The sequence below is a fragment of the Entelurus aequoreus genome, linkage group LG14, assembly GCF_033978785.1.
Source record: "Entelurus aequoreus isolate RoL-2023_Sb linkage group LG14, RoL_Eaeq_v1.1, whole genome shotgun sequence".
NCBI lineage: Eukaryota > Metazoa > Chordata > Actinopteri > Syngnathiformes > Syngnathidae > Entelurus > Entelurus aequoreus.
In genome coordinates, this window is record NC_084744.1 from 23,407,225 (window position 1) to 23,424,381 (window position 17,157).

The window sequence follows — 17,157 nt, forward strand, 5'->3', positions numbered from 1 at the left end:
TCATATCATTTCACTTTACATCATGTCCGAAAAGGAGTAGGAAGAAGCAAAGCTTATTTAATCCTACCCCTTTCCCACTTCAGAGCGTTTACAAATATATAGAATCCTTTACTGACCTTTTTATATAATAAAATAACATCTGTGAATTTGTATACACAACAGTTTTGTAATATCTAATTAATTAATTCAGTCATTATTAACATACTGAGATGAAGAATATCTTATTTTCAATAAGGTTGAAAGTATTTCTCATAATTCTTCTTCTTTGTACTTTGTAAGCACTATTATTTTGAACAACCTCTTAAACTACCCGTAAACATGAGTTACATATCCCAGTCCATTTGTACAAAAAAATGTTAAACTTCAATTCTAGTCTCATCACTTTATACAGATAGTTAATAGGACAAAATAACCTGGGAGGACTTTTCCCTTTAAAAGGGGAATCCTGAACATAATCATGGCGTCAGGGCAGTATTAAGATGATTTAATCACATCACATTCATGATGGGGATGGCGTGGCGCGGTTGGCAGAGTGGCCGTGCCAGCAATCTGAGGGTTCCTGGTTCAATCCCCACCTTCTACCACCCTCGTCAGGTCCGTCGTGTCCGTGAGCAAGACACTTCACCCTTGCTCCTGATGGGTCGTGGTTAGGGCCTTGCATGGCAGCTCCCGCCATCAGTGTCTGAATGTGTGTGTGAATGGGTGAATGTGGAAATAGTGTCAAAGCGCTTTGAGTACCTTGAAGGTAGAAAAGCACTATACAAGGATAACCCATTTACCATGTTCTTGTTACATGATATATGTTTGTTCTATGTTCTAATGTTAAGGGGAACTGCACTTTTTAAAGTTTTGTAATCATTCACTATCTCTATGTAAGACAAGCCCACATGTTTTACTTACAAGAAACTAGGTGAGTAATATAAAAATAAAATATTCCGTCTAAGTTTGGGCCCCTAGGGGGGGGGGGGCTCCAGAGTGAGGCCAAGGGAAGAAAAAAAAACCCTCATAGACATAGCACACATAAACATGTGTGTAAGAGGGAAACATCAAAGAACACAAAGGACATTAAAGGCCTACTGAAATGATTTTTTTTTTATTTAAACGGGAATAGCAGATCCATTCTATGTGTCATACTTGATCATTTCGCGATATTGCCATATTTTTGCTGAAAGGATTTAGTAGAGAAAATCGACGATAAAGTTCGCAACTTTTGCTCACTGATAAAAAAAAGCCTTGCCTGTACCGGAAGTAGCGTGACGTCACAGGAGCTAGTATTCCTCACAATTCCCCGTTGTTTACAATGGAGCGAGAGAGATTCGGACCGAGAAAGTGACGATTACCCCATTAATTTGAGCGAGGATGAAAGATTCGTAGATGAGGTACGTTACAGTGAAGGACTTGAGAGGCAGTGATGGACGTATCTTTTTTCGCTCTGACCGTAACTTAGGTACAAGCTGGCTCATTGGATTCCACACTCTCTCCTTTTTCTATTGTGGATCACGGATTTGTATTTTAAACCACCTCGGATACTATACCCTCTTGAAAATGAGAGTCGAGCACGCGAAATGGACATTTAAAGTGACTTTTATCTCCAAGACAATACATCGGTGACACACTTAGCTACTGAGCTAGCGTGATAGCATCGTTCTCAAATGAAGATAGAAACAAAATAAATAAACCCCTGACTGGAAGGATAGACAGAAGACCAACAATGCTATTAAACCATGTACATGTAACTACACGGTTAAAAATTCTCAGCCTGGTAAGGCTTAACTATGCTGTTGCTAACGACGCTAAGGCTAATTTAGCAACTTAGCAACCGGACCTCACCGAACTATGATAAAACATTAGCGCTCCACCTACGCCAGCCAGCCCTCATCTTCCCATCAACAGCCGTGCTCACCTGCGTTCCAGCGATCAACGGCGCGACGAAGGACTTCATCCGTGGGTTTGGCGGCAAGCATCGGCTAGGCGTCTTCTATCAGGGTAAGTAGTCCTTGTAGTGTTGCTGTAAGTATTGTACTTAGCCGCTAATACACCGATCGATCCCACCTACAACGTTCTTCTTTGCAGCCTCCATTGTTCATTAAACAAATTGCAAAAGATTCACCAAAACAGATGTCCAGAATACTGTGGAATTTTGTCAAAGAAAACAAGAGGCTTTTCTATCGGGTCCGATGGGGTCCAACCACTTCCGTTGGTTTTGTGACGTCACGCACATAAATCATATCCAAAGGAGTTTTTCAACCGGAAGTGTGGCGGGAATTTTAAACTTGCACTTTATAAGTTAACCCGGCCGTATTGGCATGTGTTGCAATGTTAAGACTTCATCATTGATATATAAACTATCCGACTGCGTGGTTGGTACTAGTGGGTTTCAGTAGGCCTTTAAAGACATTAAAAGAACAGAGCTGATGCAACCAGCTGCCACTCCAGCATACTTGCTAACCCTCCCGGTTTTACCGGGAGACTCCCGGTATTCAGCGCCTCTTCCGGTAACCTCCCGGCAGAAATTTTCTCCCGACAAACTCCCGGTATTCAGCCGGAGCTGGAGGCCACGCCCCCTCCAGCGCAATGCAGACCTGAGTGGGGACAGCGGCGACAGTCTGTTTTCACGTCCGCTTTCCCACAATATAAACAGCGTGCCTGCCCAATCACGTTATAACTGTAGAATGATTGAGGGTGAGTTCTTGGTTTCTTATGTGGGTTTATTGTTAGGCAGTTTCATTAACGTCCTCCCAGCGCGGTAACAACACACAACAACAGCAGTCACGTTTAGTCTACCGTAAAGCAGTTCGTCTGCCGTAAACAGCAATGTTGTGACACTCTTAAACAGGACGATACTGCCATCTACTGGATAGCCTCCAGAACACTGAAATTCAAGTATTTATTTTATTTATATGTATAATAAAATATCTAAATATATATATATATATATATATATATATATATATATATATATATATATATATATATATATATATATAGCTAGAATTCACTGAAAGTCAAGTATTTTATATATATATATATATATATATATATATATATATATATATATATATATATATATATATATATATATATATATATATATATATATATATATATATATATATATATATATATATATGAAATACTTGAGTTGGTGAATTCTAGCTTAAATATATTCCCCTCTTAACCACGCCCTCAACGACGCCCCCGCCCTACCCCCGACCACACCCACACCCACCCCCGATCCCCACCCCCCACCTCCCGGTATCGGAAGTCTCAAGGTTGGCAAGTATGCACTCCAGCAGTGCCGTTTCTACATACAGCTACAAAAGTAAAACAAAAAATATATATAATTAACCAATAATATATATTGCGCACACGATTGCAATTGATTTAATTAAAGTCTGAATGTCGTTAAAACAGTTAGCGCCATCTTTTGACACTTCTTCCACACCCGTCCTTGCACGCTACACCGCTACAACAAAGATGGCGGGGAGAAGATGCTGTCGAAGGTGAGCCACGTAAATAAGACCGCCCACAAAACGGCGCTTCCTGAAGCGATTTAGAAAAAACATAATAATATGACCCCTTTAATGCGCCTTATAATTTGGTGCGCCTTTTGTATGAAAAAAACCTGACTAGACCCGCTCATCGGCAGTGCGCCTTATAATCCAGTGCGCCCTATAGTCCGGAAAATACTGTACCTTGAAATAGATTTCTTTTCAACTTTCTCTCCTTAGTTTTGCCAAAAAAAGGAGAAGAGAAGGAAAAACACACACACACACTTGCTTATGGTAGTCCATCGTATCCGATGATGACTTCCACTTCTTCTATTGGTGAGTTTTGAGGTGACTAAAAAGTCCAATACGAGAGCCACATGGTCTATTGCAATGGGGGCATATGAAGTTAGTGTTTGTTGTGGTCTTGGCTGCAGGGCCCATCTTCCTCCTCTGGCGTTTCCCTTCCCTCGCTGCGCTTCTCTCCTCTTCAAAATGTTGAAGGCCTGCATGGCAGAGTTGCCTCCAGAGAGGACGATCTGAGGCAGAGCTTTCCAGCTGTGTGTGCTGTATTCCACACCTCTTGAGAGTTATTTTCAGTTGGTCCTTATATCTCCGCTTTTGGCCACCTGCAGATCTCTGGCCATGATGAAGTTGACCATACAGCAGTTGTCGCGGAAGTCTATCAACTGACATTCTGATGGTGTGGCCGGCCCATCGCAGTTGGTACTGGAGAAAAGTGGCCTCCATGCTCTTGGTACCAGTTTTACTCAGGACTTCCGTGTGTGGTACACGATCACGCCATGTCAGCCCAAGGATCCGCTGGAGACACTTGATGTGAAAGTTCTCCAGCTGTTGGATGTGGCGGCGATACAGGGTCCAAGCTTCACAGCCATATAATAGTGTGGAGACACAGATGGCTTGGTAGACTGCCACCTTGGTACGTATGCTGAGGTCTTTGTTCACATACACCCTCTTACGCAGTCTACCAAAGGAGGCTGAGGCAGACCTGATTCGATTTTGAACATCATTGTCCATGCTGCAGTTTTCGGAGAGGATGCTCCCAAGATATTTGAAGTCTGGGACTATTGCTAGGGGCTTGTCATCGATGTTAAAGACAGGTGATGGTGGTCGAGTTGGCGGAGGGGAGTTCCACTGGCACAGTACTTCCGTCTTTACAGTGTTCACAGTGAGACCCAGTCTACTATAGGCCTTCACAGCAGCTGTTAACGTCGCCTGCAAAGCCTCTGATGTATGTGCCACGAAGGCACAATCATCAGCATACTGTAATTCCACGATGTTCACAGTTTTGACCTTGGTAGCCGCCTGCAGCCTTCTGATGTTAAATAAGCTTCCATCCAACCTGTAATCCACCAGCACACCACTGCTTCCCTCAACTTCTTTGTGCAGTAGCCAGGTGACACTCATGAGGAAGATGTTGAATAGTACAGGTGCAAGCACACAGCCCTGTCTGACACCTGTGGATACCTTGAAAGGCCTAGACTCATGTCCTCCTGTTGTCACCTGAGCCATCATCCCCTCGTGGAAACTTTGCAGGATGTTTACAAACTTCCGCGGGCAACCAACCCTGAGAAGGACCGCCCAGAGCAAGTCTCTGTTGACCGTATCAAAAGCCTTTGATAGGTCCACAAACGCCATGTATAGATCTTGATGTTGTTCCCGACACTTCTCTTGTAGCTGGCGTGTTGTGAAGATCATATCCACAGTGCTGCGATTTTTCCTGAAGCCACATTGAGACTCAGGCAACAGGTGTTCCATTATGCTCCGTATGAGTCTTGACAGCATCACGAGCACACACACACACACACACACACACACACACACACACACACACACACACACACACACACACACACACACACACACACACACACACACACACACACACACACACACACACACACAGACTTATTGACAATAACAAAATAAAAAGAAAGCATTGACGATTTCAGGAAAAATGCCACATTTGAGTCGTCCACACCGGAGAATAACTAAACATTGTTGAACAAAAAAATATGGAACTGAAAAACTTCTGCAAGAAAGATCACAAAAAACAAGATTTAGAAAATGACATAGATCCAGATACAAATGCTTTCTTCCACATCAGTAATAATTGTTTTTATTATACAGATGAACAATATAATAAAATATAAAAATATAGTAAAAACAGAATACAATGATATGCAAATCCTTTTCAACTTACATTCAATTGAACGGACTGCAAAGACAAGATATTTCATGTTCGAACTGAGAAACTTTTTTTTTTTTTTTGCAAATAATCATGAACTTATATGTAATGGCAGCAACACATTGCAAAAAAGTTGTCACATGGGCATTTTTACCACTGTGTTACATGGCCTTTCCTTTTAACAACACTCAGTAAAGGTTTGGGAACTGAGGAGACCAGATTTTGAAGCTTTTCAGGTTGAATTCTTTCCCATTCTTGCTTGATGTACAGCTTAAGTTGTTCAACAGTCCGAGGTCTCCATGTGGTATTTTAGGCTTCAGAATGCGCCACACATTTTCAGTGGGAGACAGGTCTGGACTACAGGCAGGCCAGTCTAGTACCCGCACTCTTTTACTATGAAGCCACGCTGTTGTAACACGTGGCTTGGCATTGTCTTGCTGAAATAAGCAGGGGCGTCCATGATAACGTTGCTTGGATGGCAACATATGTTGCTCCAAAACCTGTATGTACCTTTCAGCATTAATGGTGCCTTCACAGATGTGTAAGTTACCCATGCCTTGGACACTAACACACTCCATAACCACAACACCAGGGGGAGCTCCACTAACCACGTTAAACCCAGATTCCGATCTAACAAAGGTCTTAACTCATTCTCTTTCTATGCCACATCAATGTGGAATGCACTCCCAACTGGTGTAAAAGAAAGGGCATCTCTATCCTCCTTCAAAACCGCAATACAAGTACACCTCCAGGCAACCTCAACCCTAAACTAACACCCTACCCGGATTGTTAATAATCAAATGTAGATACTTTTTCTTATTAGACTTAGACAAACTTTAATGATCCACAAGGGAAATTGTTCAACACAGTAGCTCAGTTACAATGATGGAAAGTGTAAGGATGGAAAGGACAATGCCGGTATAAATAGACTAATATAGCGATAAAAAATCTAACATATATACGAATATGTACATAATATGTGTACAGAATAATATATCTACAGATATATTATATTATGTCTATAACATACACTACCATTCAAAAGTTTGGGGTCACATTGAAATGTCCTTATTTTTGAAGGAAAAGCAGTGTACTTTTCAAGGAAGATAACTTTAAACTAATCTTAACTTTAAAGAAATATACTCTATACATTGCTAATGTGGTAAATGACTATTCTAGCTGCAAATGTCTAGTTTTTGGTGCAATATCTACATAGGTGTATAGAGGCCCATTTCCAGCAATTATCACTCCAGTGTTCTAATGGTACAATGTGTTTGCTCATTGGCTCAGAAGGCTAATTGATGATTAGAAAACTCTTGTGCAATCATGTTCACACATCTGAAAACCGTTTAGCTCGTTACAGAAGCTACAAAACTGACCTTCCTTTGAGCAGATTGAGTTTCTGGAGCATCACATTTGTGGGGTCAATTAAACGCTCAAAATGGCCAGAAAAAGAGAACTTTCATCTGAAACTCGACAGTCTATTCTTGTTCTTAGAAATGAAGGCTATTCCACAAAATTGTTTGGGTGACCCCAAACTTTTGAACGGTAGTGTGTATACAATATATACCAAAGACCATGTACAATATTACAGTATATACAGTACATGTGACAGCTGCAGCATAAAATAGAGAGTAGATCCAGCAGGAAATAGAAAATAGACATTAAAAACAAAGAGAAGTAGCTAACATGTCAGGTGTCAGGTAATAGGCAAATGCCATCTATTGCTGTATGGCGAGTGGTTATACAGCTGGATGGAGTGTGGAATGAAGGAGTTCTTGAATCGCACAGTGCGGTAAGGAAGTCTAAGGAGCATGTTGGAGTATGAGCTCCGCTGTCCCTTAATTGTCAGGTGGAGCGGGTGGGCAGGATTGTGCCTTCTGATCTTTCTCTCTCTCTTCGTCCACTACTTGCTGTACATATCTTGCCAAGTCAGACCTACATTGTTTCAATGTCCATTTCTCTGTTCTCAATTGTTGATGACTGAAGTGATGATAACAACCAAACCTAACCCCCCCCCCACCCCCCACCCCCTTCAACATCCCACACCCCGGATTGTAAATAATGTAAATAATTCAATGTATATACCCTTTTCAATTACAGCAAGGTGGTCTTGCCGCTGGGCCTTAGGCCTGTCGCACCTCCACCGGTGCCTGTGGTGGACTGTGCATGGCAGGGACGTCCTCTTCCCTGAGGCAGGCCTAAACCTGACCGCATACCAGAAAAGGTTTTGCTGCAGGGTCTTCAGCTGGGGACCACCTCTCATTGATGTTTCGCCCCTTAGCCCAGAACATCTCCCGGTGGCGGGGCAGTGAACAGGGACGTCTCCCTGACACCCCCTGCAGCAAAACCTACTTGGATGTTGCTCCCCAAGCCTTGTTGCGTCGTTTAATCCACAGCCAGTGGCTAGATTTCTCTGCTACTTCTGAAAGCTCCTTGGTGGATCTGCTCAGGGTGGCTCCACATAGTCCCAGGTCCTTGAGCAGGCGAGGTGTTGTTCTGCCCACAAAGCCTCTGGCTCCCACCTCCACCGGATACAGTCTCACCCTCCATCCACTTTCTCTGCACTCCGCGACCAGGTCTGCATACTTTGCCTTCTTTCTCTCGTAGGCAGCTTCCAGTCCCTCCTCCCATGGCACTGTCAGCTCAATCAGTACTACTGACTTCAGAGCTGCAGACCACAGCACCACATCTGGTCTTAAGGTGGTGCTGCATATCTCCTGTGGGAACTGGAGCTGCCTACCCAGGTCCACTTCCATATTCCACGCCGCCCTTGGTGTTAATAGCTTGGCAGGTGGTCTCTTGCTGGAATGTGTCGCAGGTTCCCCCTGCCTTAGGAAGTGGATCCTGCATTGGCTTTCTGTTGAAAGCCAATGCAGCTTTCTGCTGAAAGCCCTGATGATTATCTTGTGTGATGACTGTATCATGATGATAGTATATATCTGATAGTATATATCTGTATCATGAATTAATTTAAGTAGACCCCGACTTAAACAAGTTGAAAAACGTATTCGGGTGTTACCATTTAGTGGTCAATTGTACGGAATATGTACTTCACTGTGCAACCTACTAATAAAAGTCTCAATCAATCAATCAATCAATCAATCAAAACAGTCAGGACCCGTCCCCCCACCCGAAGGCGGCGGTGAGCTACCCTCTCGTCCACTGGGTTGAACTCCAACGTGCAGGCTTTGAGCCGGGGGGGCAACAAGAATTGCTACCCCAGCCCGTTGCCTCTCACTGCGTGCAACGCCAGTGTGGAAGAGAGTCCAGCCCCTCTCGAGAGAACTTTTTCCAGAGCCCTTGCTGTGTGTCGAAGTGAGTACGACTATATCCAGCCGGAACTTCTCCACCTCGGGCATGAGCTCAGGCTCCTTCCCCCCCAGCGAGGTGACATTCCACTTCCCAAGAGCTAGCTTATGTAGCCGAGGATCGGACCGCCAAGTGCCCTGCCTTCGGCTGCCGCCCCGCTCACAACACACCCGACCTCTATGGCCCCTGCTATGGGTGGTGAGCCCATTGGAGGGGGGACCCACGTTGCCTCTTTGGGCTGTGCCCGGCCGGGCCCCATGGGGACAGGCCCGGCCACCAGGTGCTCGCCATCATGCCCCAACTCCGGGCCTGGCTCCAGAGGGGGGCCCCAGTGACCCGCGTTTGGGCGAGGGAAATCGGAGTCTCGGTTTTTGCATTTCCATAGAAGTCTTCGAGTCTTCAAATTTTTTATTAATATCATTATTGTTTTTTATTTATTTATTTGATAATATTATTATTACTTTAGTTTGTTTAGTTTTTTTGGGCTGTTTTTCTCTTTTTGTGGGGGCGAGGGGTGTCATCGTTGGGATATAAACAAAAATAATATTTTGACCTTTAGGGCAGACAATGGATGTATGATGTATGCAAACATGATGTAATGGATAAGAATGTCTGATGCTGGATGTCAAATAAATATATTTTGTAAGTAAAAAATACATCTAAATGAAGTAAGAGTAGTTGTATTGATAGAAGTAGTACTCACTTCTCTCATGCGGACTGTAGCCTCCACATAAAAAACAACAATCCTGCCTTCCAGTCACAGTGTGCTGACATGACACTAGATTGTTTATCCGTCATTATCCAGGGTGTCAATCTTGGCTCAGCTCATTTCTGAGAGTCCATTTGTCACATCTGGTTACACCAGGCCGTGCCTTATGTTTGCGTTGTGTTAGTGTTTAAGTTCCTGTCCTGTGCTTTTATTTTGGTGGCTCTTCCGGTTTTGTTGGTGTTTTCCTGTGGCTGCTTCACTTCTGTCCCCGAGCATTCTCCCCTCCTCCCCCCCCTCCTCCCCCTCCTCTCAACACTGATAAGAAGAGTAGACTTGGGGGTTGTGTTCACATTCCTGATGTTTACGACCCTGCCTAAACAGGCAATCTGAAGACAAAGAGAAACTAGTAAAATTTGTCTCTTTTACTAGTTTCTCTTTGTCTTCAGATTGCCTGTTTAGGCAGGGTCGTAAACCATCAGGAATGTGAACACAACCCCCAAGTCTCTCTTCTTATCAGTGTTGAGAGGAGGGGGGGAGGGGGGGGGGGGGGGGAGATGGGGGCTTTCTTTGTGTGAAAAGAGTTGCTTTTTCCTGTGGAATGCCAGATCAACTTGGGCTGCGCATTCGTATGTGTTGTTCGAGGCTGGTCTCTATTCTCAAATATTTGACAATAAAGTTACAAAATAACTATTCTGTGCTGGGTGGTACCTTTGAGTCAGTTTATATGTTGTCTAAGGAACTTGGGACTGACCAGCGCTTTACATCCCACTTGGAGGAACATCTGGTCAAACGCAACAATTTGGGGGCTTCGTCCGAGATGACAGGCTGACAATTGGACCTTCTCTTGCAATCTTCTGGACAGACTCACATGGCCAAAACATAATTCAAGGTAAGCAGAACCTTTCTTTTTAGATAAAATCTGCATTAGGAGTCTGCCCAGAAGTCTGTAAGTTAAACACTGCTTTGTACCCCAGACACAGAATGGTGATTTTGATAGATTAATTGCATTTTTGCCGAGCCTGCCATTGCATTAAAATTGTAAATAAGTGGTCAACTCACGTCATTGTGTCTCGATTACCGTGACGGGCAGTTTCATTGACGAGTGAACTAATAGTTGGGTGTGGCTCACCCTGGGTAGTTGGCCGCCGCCTAAAAGAGTAACGGGTTGGATGCCCATCGTATGGTACAGTAAATACTCCCTGGTTGTAAGATCCATGTGACATCTTTATGTGCACACAAATTAAGGGTGGGTTGGAGGCCATTTGTAAAATACAGTAAATACTCCCTGGTTGCGAGTTCCCTACGGCATTAACGTGTGCGTTAAAATTAAGAATCGTACGGGAGGAGGCCCTTCTGTACCATATGATAAATTCCACGGCTGGAGGCCATTTGTAATAAATACAATAAAGATTCCCTGGTTGTGAGGTCCCGGCGACACTTTAGTGTGCGCTAAAATTAAGGAAAAATAGACACAATGGCCAAGGAGTGTGACAGACAAGAATGTGATGACGGCTGGGGAAAATGTGATGAATGGTTATCGTTTAATGATCAATTGAATGTGCTTTTGGTAACAATGGAGTCCGCGGGGAGAGACAAAAAGGAACGAAGTAAAGTAGTTAAGGAGATGACTCGAGCACAGGGCGAGGAACCTAACGGGTTAAAAGAAGGCTTACAGAACTTATGTGCTCGAGAATATAAGCGTTTGACGAACGAGAAAAGGAAGCTAGAGGGAATTCGAGTAAGCGGGAGTTACATGGAAAAAAGAAAAGCTGCTAAAGAAATGAAAACAATTGAGATAAACATGAAAAAATGGATTGACTGGTCTTTTGCCTGCCGCGCATGCGTAAGACAATTCAAACGACCCGCCCAGACTTTGACTAGGCCACCGCCCCCTACTCCTGTGACGAGTGACGGCCCTGCTCACACAGCCTCTCTAAGATTGAACCCTCCTCCAAAACTAACGCTGTCTCCTGAGTGTAATTCACCTCTGGTGCCTAAGCCCCAAAATAACAGCCACCCAGCGGAAAACCTCCCGAATATGCCTAATCTTACTAGACAGCAGATAATGCATGAGTCAACGCAAAACTCCTCACTTTACATGCCAGACCATTTTGTTGCCATAAACAAATGCCCTCCCCCAGTAGATGACAGCCTCTCACGTGCACATCAGACATTCTTGAACAACACACAACAGAGCCAGACTTTGTGGTCTCCTGTAACTGTTAATGGCTCAATGGAAGGCTACATTGACCAACACCCACATGAACCACATGCATACAACACACGCTCAAAAAAGCTGGAGGGACACGCATATCCACTTTTTTCCTGATAATAGCGGCAGATTCCAATATAAGCCTTTTGCTGTGGCAGACATGCAAGCCATTGTTGACAAACTTCCACCTGTGTCTGAAGGTGGGAGTCTTTGGCTTAACACGTTAGACAAACTAACAGCAGGGTACACTCTCTCAGTAGGAGACTTTAGAGGCATTTTGTATCGTTGTGTTTCCACGCAAGATGGCACAAATACAGAACAACAAGCAGGATTAATGGCTGAATCTTCGACCTCACCGATAACACCATACGTTACAAACATAGCTACTGCTATGCGCAGTCTCTTTCCTCAAGATGAGGATGATAAGGCTAATGACAGAGCAGCAAGGAAGCAACTCCTTAATTTACAGATCGCTGAAGATAAAAGGTCAAAAGAACTAATTAGTAAAAATCAGCTAGGGATATTCAGCACTGGGTGACCTTGCTTCTGAGTTCCAACAGGTGGAGGAAAGAATCCTCAACAGACGTGCGACCAGACGGTTGGACTCGGGTGGTGGATAACACGGTGCTTCAAAGCCAGTCCGGGGTGGAAACTGTTTCGGCTGTGACCAGTCTGGTCACTGGAGTCGTGACTGTCCGAACATTTCCGAACAGGAAATGTTCCGTAGTGCCAACAAACGAACACAAAAGCGTGGCAAAGGACGCCCACTGCAGGAGCCCCAGCAGGAGATACAGACTGGCCCCCTGCTGGACATGAGTGTCAACGATAATGTTATCAGTTCGTGATTGACACTGGCGCCACCCATTCGATTCTGAATGCAGAGGTACCAAAGAAACTGTGTGCTTCCTCTTTAAAGGTCGAAGGCTTCGCTGGGGTCACAAGGTTACCTGTCACCAAACCACTTCCGGTTCAGATTGCTGTACCTCCTTTACAGACTGTACCCTGACATTCAAATCGCACAGAAGGAACATTCCTGGTGTTACCTGACGGCTCAACCACCAAGCTGCGACACCACTACCAAGGCTCCTACCACAGCCTGAAACAACAGGAATGGCTGACATACAACTGCTCTAACAGTGAAAACCCTGACTGGCTGAGATGCTTCCGTGTGTTCTGCCACCCGACTCGCCATATGTTATGATCACCAGTTAGACACTCATACCAGGAGACCTTTGACTCCTTTGTATATTTATATATGTTGGAACTCAAGGTGTGGTTGCTCATGTTGACCTATCTTTGAAACAACTAGCATGGTATAAGATGGACACAATTGTGTCCCACATTGTTCCCTTGCTCTCTGTCTCGCCTACAAAACCAAAGAACTTAGGTGCAATGATAAGACACGGCGTAGCTGCCAAACATTACACATTTAAGCATATCAAATAATTATAGTTGCTCATTACATACACGAAGTTGCCATGGCAGAAATCTGATAGAAAGTATTCAGTAACAAACGTGTCCGCATCATTCGACTTTCTACAACATGAGCTTGACTTAATCAATTATTGGGGCCACCAGGTGTGGTAAAATTTCAAAATACTATTGATAAAGCATCCGCCATACGGGTAGTATTTTTCTAGTATTTGTGACAATATAAAATATAAGCATATTTAGTGGAGTTTGAGTTATTTGTGATATTGCTAAGGGGTCCCCTACCCTAACAACACCCCCCAGTGGACCACAGAGGCTAAAGAGACTATCATTGACCTCAAACATGACTTGTCCTCTGCTACTTGGCTATTAGTTGACCTTTTTCTTAGATGTTTCTGAAAGTGATAGTATTACTAACACAGTCCTTTTTTCAGAAACAGAAGGGGGTGAGTGAGGGTAGATACAGACTCCTTGGAACAAAATCGACAATCATCCGACTCTGACACATTCCATAGTTTTAACGTTTTTCCCGTGGGTAAGAAGTTATAACTAATTTTAATTTGAAAATAACGATTTTACACATCGATAGTACTTTAGTAGATCAAATTTAGAATAGGGAGGAGGTGAGGGTGAACCATGTATAGTCTTTGATTTCACTGATATGATCAATACGGTACAAGGGAAAAGGTACGTACTGACTTGTGTTGACAATTACAGTGGTTGGCCGGAAGCAACAACAGCCTCAAAAGAGGATGCAACATCAGTAATTAAATGACTTGTGAATGACCTAGTACCCCGACATGTTTTCCCCAAAAAGATTAGGTCAGACAACGGCAACCATTTAAAAAAAAAAAAACAAAAAAAAAAAACTCACTTAGCCATGGTCGAAAAGGCTTTCGGACTAGAACACAGGTTTGGGGTACCATCCTGAGTCCTAAGGTAAGGTTGAAAGGATGGACCAGAACATTAAAAACTAATTGGCTAAAATCTGTGCACAGACCAAATTTAATTGGATTGACATGTTGCAATTAGCGTTAATGATCATTCGAAGGTCCGTGAATAAAACTGTTTTACCGCCCTTTGAGTTTTTCACCCTATGAGCTGCATACAGGTCAGCCATTCACAGGACCAGCAGCCCCCCATGGAAGGAGGACTCAGCGTAAAACCAAAATGGTATTTTACACAAAAAAATTGCAGAATTTGTGTGCCAGTTCTTCTGTACAGATACGAGGATGACAGCCCGCCACTCCAGATTCCCTTCCGGCCGCTGAGAGGGTCAAGATCTAGGTCATCAAACGCAAGTGGACGGAGCCCAGGTGGACTGGTCCCTTCAAGGTCGTGGAACGGACGTCTCACGCCCTTCGACTAGCTGGAAAAGGGGACACCTGGTACCACCTCTCCCTCTACACTCCTGCTGAAGAACCTGACAGATTACCAGCGGATGTCATTGCTGACATCGCCACTACATCTGCCCCACTCGACCCCCCAGCAGCGCCTTTTGAGCCTGAGGCATCTGAAGAAGAACGGGAGCAGAAAACGACTCATTTTTAGTGTGTGTGTTAACGAAGTAACACACATAAGGGGTGATTGTGCTAGTAACCTCTCCCCCTCTAGGTCATAGAAGAGCGAGGCTTTAATTACACACACATAATCCTACAGCCCAGAAGACGACGCTGAGAGAGAGATTTTCTACCTATATTACTCTTTTTAACTTCTATATTGTATATCCTTATTTGAGACCAGCCTTTATACTCGAAGTTATCCAATTTCTCTTGCTTGTTTTCAGCATAACTATCTGTGTCGTTATATTAAGTGAAAAGTTTGATGTTTATCCCCGTTTCGTTACCTGAATTACTCTGATTTTGATAGACGAAAGGCAGGATGTTACACCCGGTAGTGTTCCCTGACGGACTGGTGCTTGGGCGTGTTCTACTGTCTTTGTGTCTCAGTTCTTCCTTCCTGACGACAGTGACTGACAAGTGTCTAAGAACAAACAGCGGACTTTAAATAGACTGGGTCAAAGGGGATAGCAAGACTTATTTTTTGACCTGTGCAGTGTGATTAATTACGGGGGACACAATAGCTATTACCGTGGTAATAACCTCTATATTTGTTACGACTCAACCCTGAACCATTGGTGTCGGATGCAGACAACATCGTCCCTTTTATGTTGTTTTGGGGGTTGACCTGACTGATACAGACTCTAAAGGAATTATTAAAATTAATGTCCTTGAGAGGGCGTTAACTACCTCTACACCCTCTGTAGCACCTAAAGTACCACCCCACCTTGGTGGTGTTTCAAAGGCTCTCCCATCTGTGCGTGCTAATGACATCACCACCGGAGGCCTGGTAACTTTGACCTTAGGAGCGGGTACAGGTAAACCTGTGGCTCAGGTGGATGCCAAAACCTGGGTGACTGTGTTGCTTGTTCCGCTGGACGTCCTTTTCCCCACACTTACCCCGCCCCTTTTAAGTTGACTGACATAAATGGCTCAAACTGTCTTATTTCCTTGTTCTCTGAACCCACGCCACCAGGGTGCGATTTGTTGGCTAGTGTGTACCCTCCTGTTGACAATTCCACCCGACTTCTTCCATTTGTGGCCCAAAAGCTGAATTACACGTGTTTTCAATTCAAAGGACCCTCTTCGTCCCCCAACAAATTGGGTGACATTAACCCTTCCTGGTGCACCACACTGATAGATGGCTCAAGGATAGGCCCTTGGGCACGAGCTGACTTATTCTGGTATTGTGGGGAGCACAGATTGTACATTAGAATCCCAACGTTATCCGTAGGGCTTTGTGCTATGGTTAGACTGGTGACCCCACTCACCCTAGTGGGTACCAAATTAACTCCCCTTGTAACTCCTGTCTCAGCGGCCTCTCTAACTTCTCGCCGACGCCGCCATGTTTTATCTCGGACGAGTGTAAAGGGCTCCTTTGATCTGATGAGAAACCCTGATGGTGTTTACTTTGATGCAATTGGACAACCAAGAGGGGTCCCCTCACAACACAAATTGTGGTGTGAATCCTGTGCAGGTTTCGAGAACCTTCCTATCATTGGTGCTATTTTCCCTGTGACTGCTACTAAAAATGTAGAACGCATTAACTATATTTTTTATAATCTGTTGAGACTGACCAACCTGACTCGTGACGCCGTTGAGGGACTTGCTGAACAACTTGCCCCGACCTCCCTCATGGCCATCCAGAACCGCATAGCCCTTGACCGCATCCTAGCCAAGGAAGAAGGCGTGTGTGCAATGTTTGGTGACCAATGCTGTACCTTCATTCCTAACAACACTGCACCAGATGGCTCAGTTCAGAGGGCCTTAGAGGGCCTCCAGGCCCTGTCTAAGGAACTTACTGAAGTTTCAGGGGTCTCTGACCCCTTTAAAGATTGGCTCCAAAGCACATTTGGCAGGTGGACTGACCTAATTAAGTCTGTCCTGGTCTCCATTGGAGTTTTCTTGGCCATTATAGCCTCTTGCGGTTGCTTTATCGCCCCTTGTGCTAAGTCTCTATGCACCCGCATCATTGTTAGAGCTGTAGAAGGTCAACCCCACCCTGTTTCTGGGCTCGTTATGTCTTTGAAGGGGGTCAAGCAAAATGGAGACTTTCGAGAATTGTTGATTTCCTTCCCTGACCATGACGACATTGACGTGGACTCCCTCCATCTATCATCCATGTAAATATGCTGTTGTTTTATTGCTAGCTTGCTCAAAGAAAAAAACCAAAAAACTACAGCACCTACTTTAATGTGGGGCGTGCTTTAGAGGTGTTGCTCTCGTAGGAGAGATCT

General features: G+C 44.3%; 1 protein-coding gene across 1 annotated transcript in view; it reads right to left on the bottom strand.

The window, feature by feature from the left end:
• LOC133664530 (zinc finger and SCAN domain-containing protein 2-like) overlaps positions 1-17,157 on the bottom strand; it is a 127,153-nt gene that overhangs the window by 42,719 nt on the left and 67,277 nt on the right. The window lies entirely within an intron of this gene.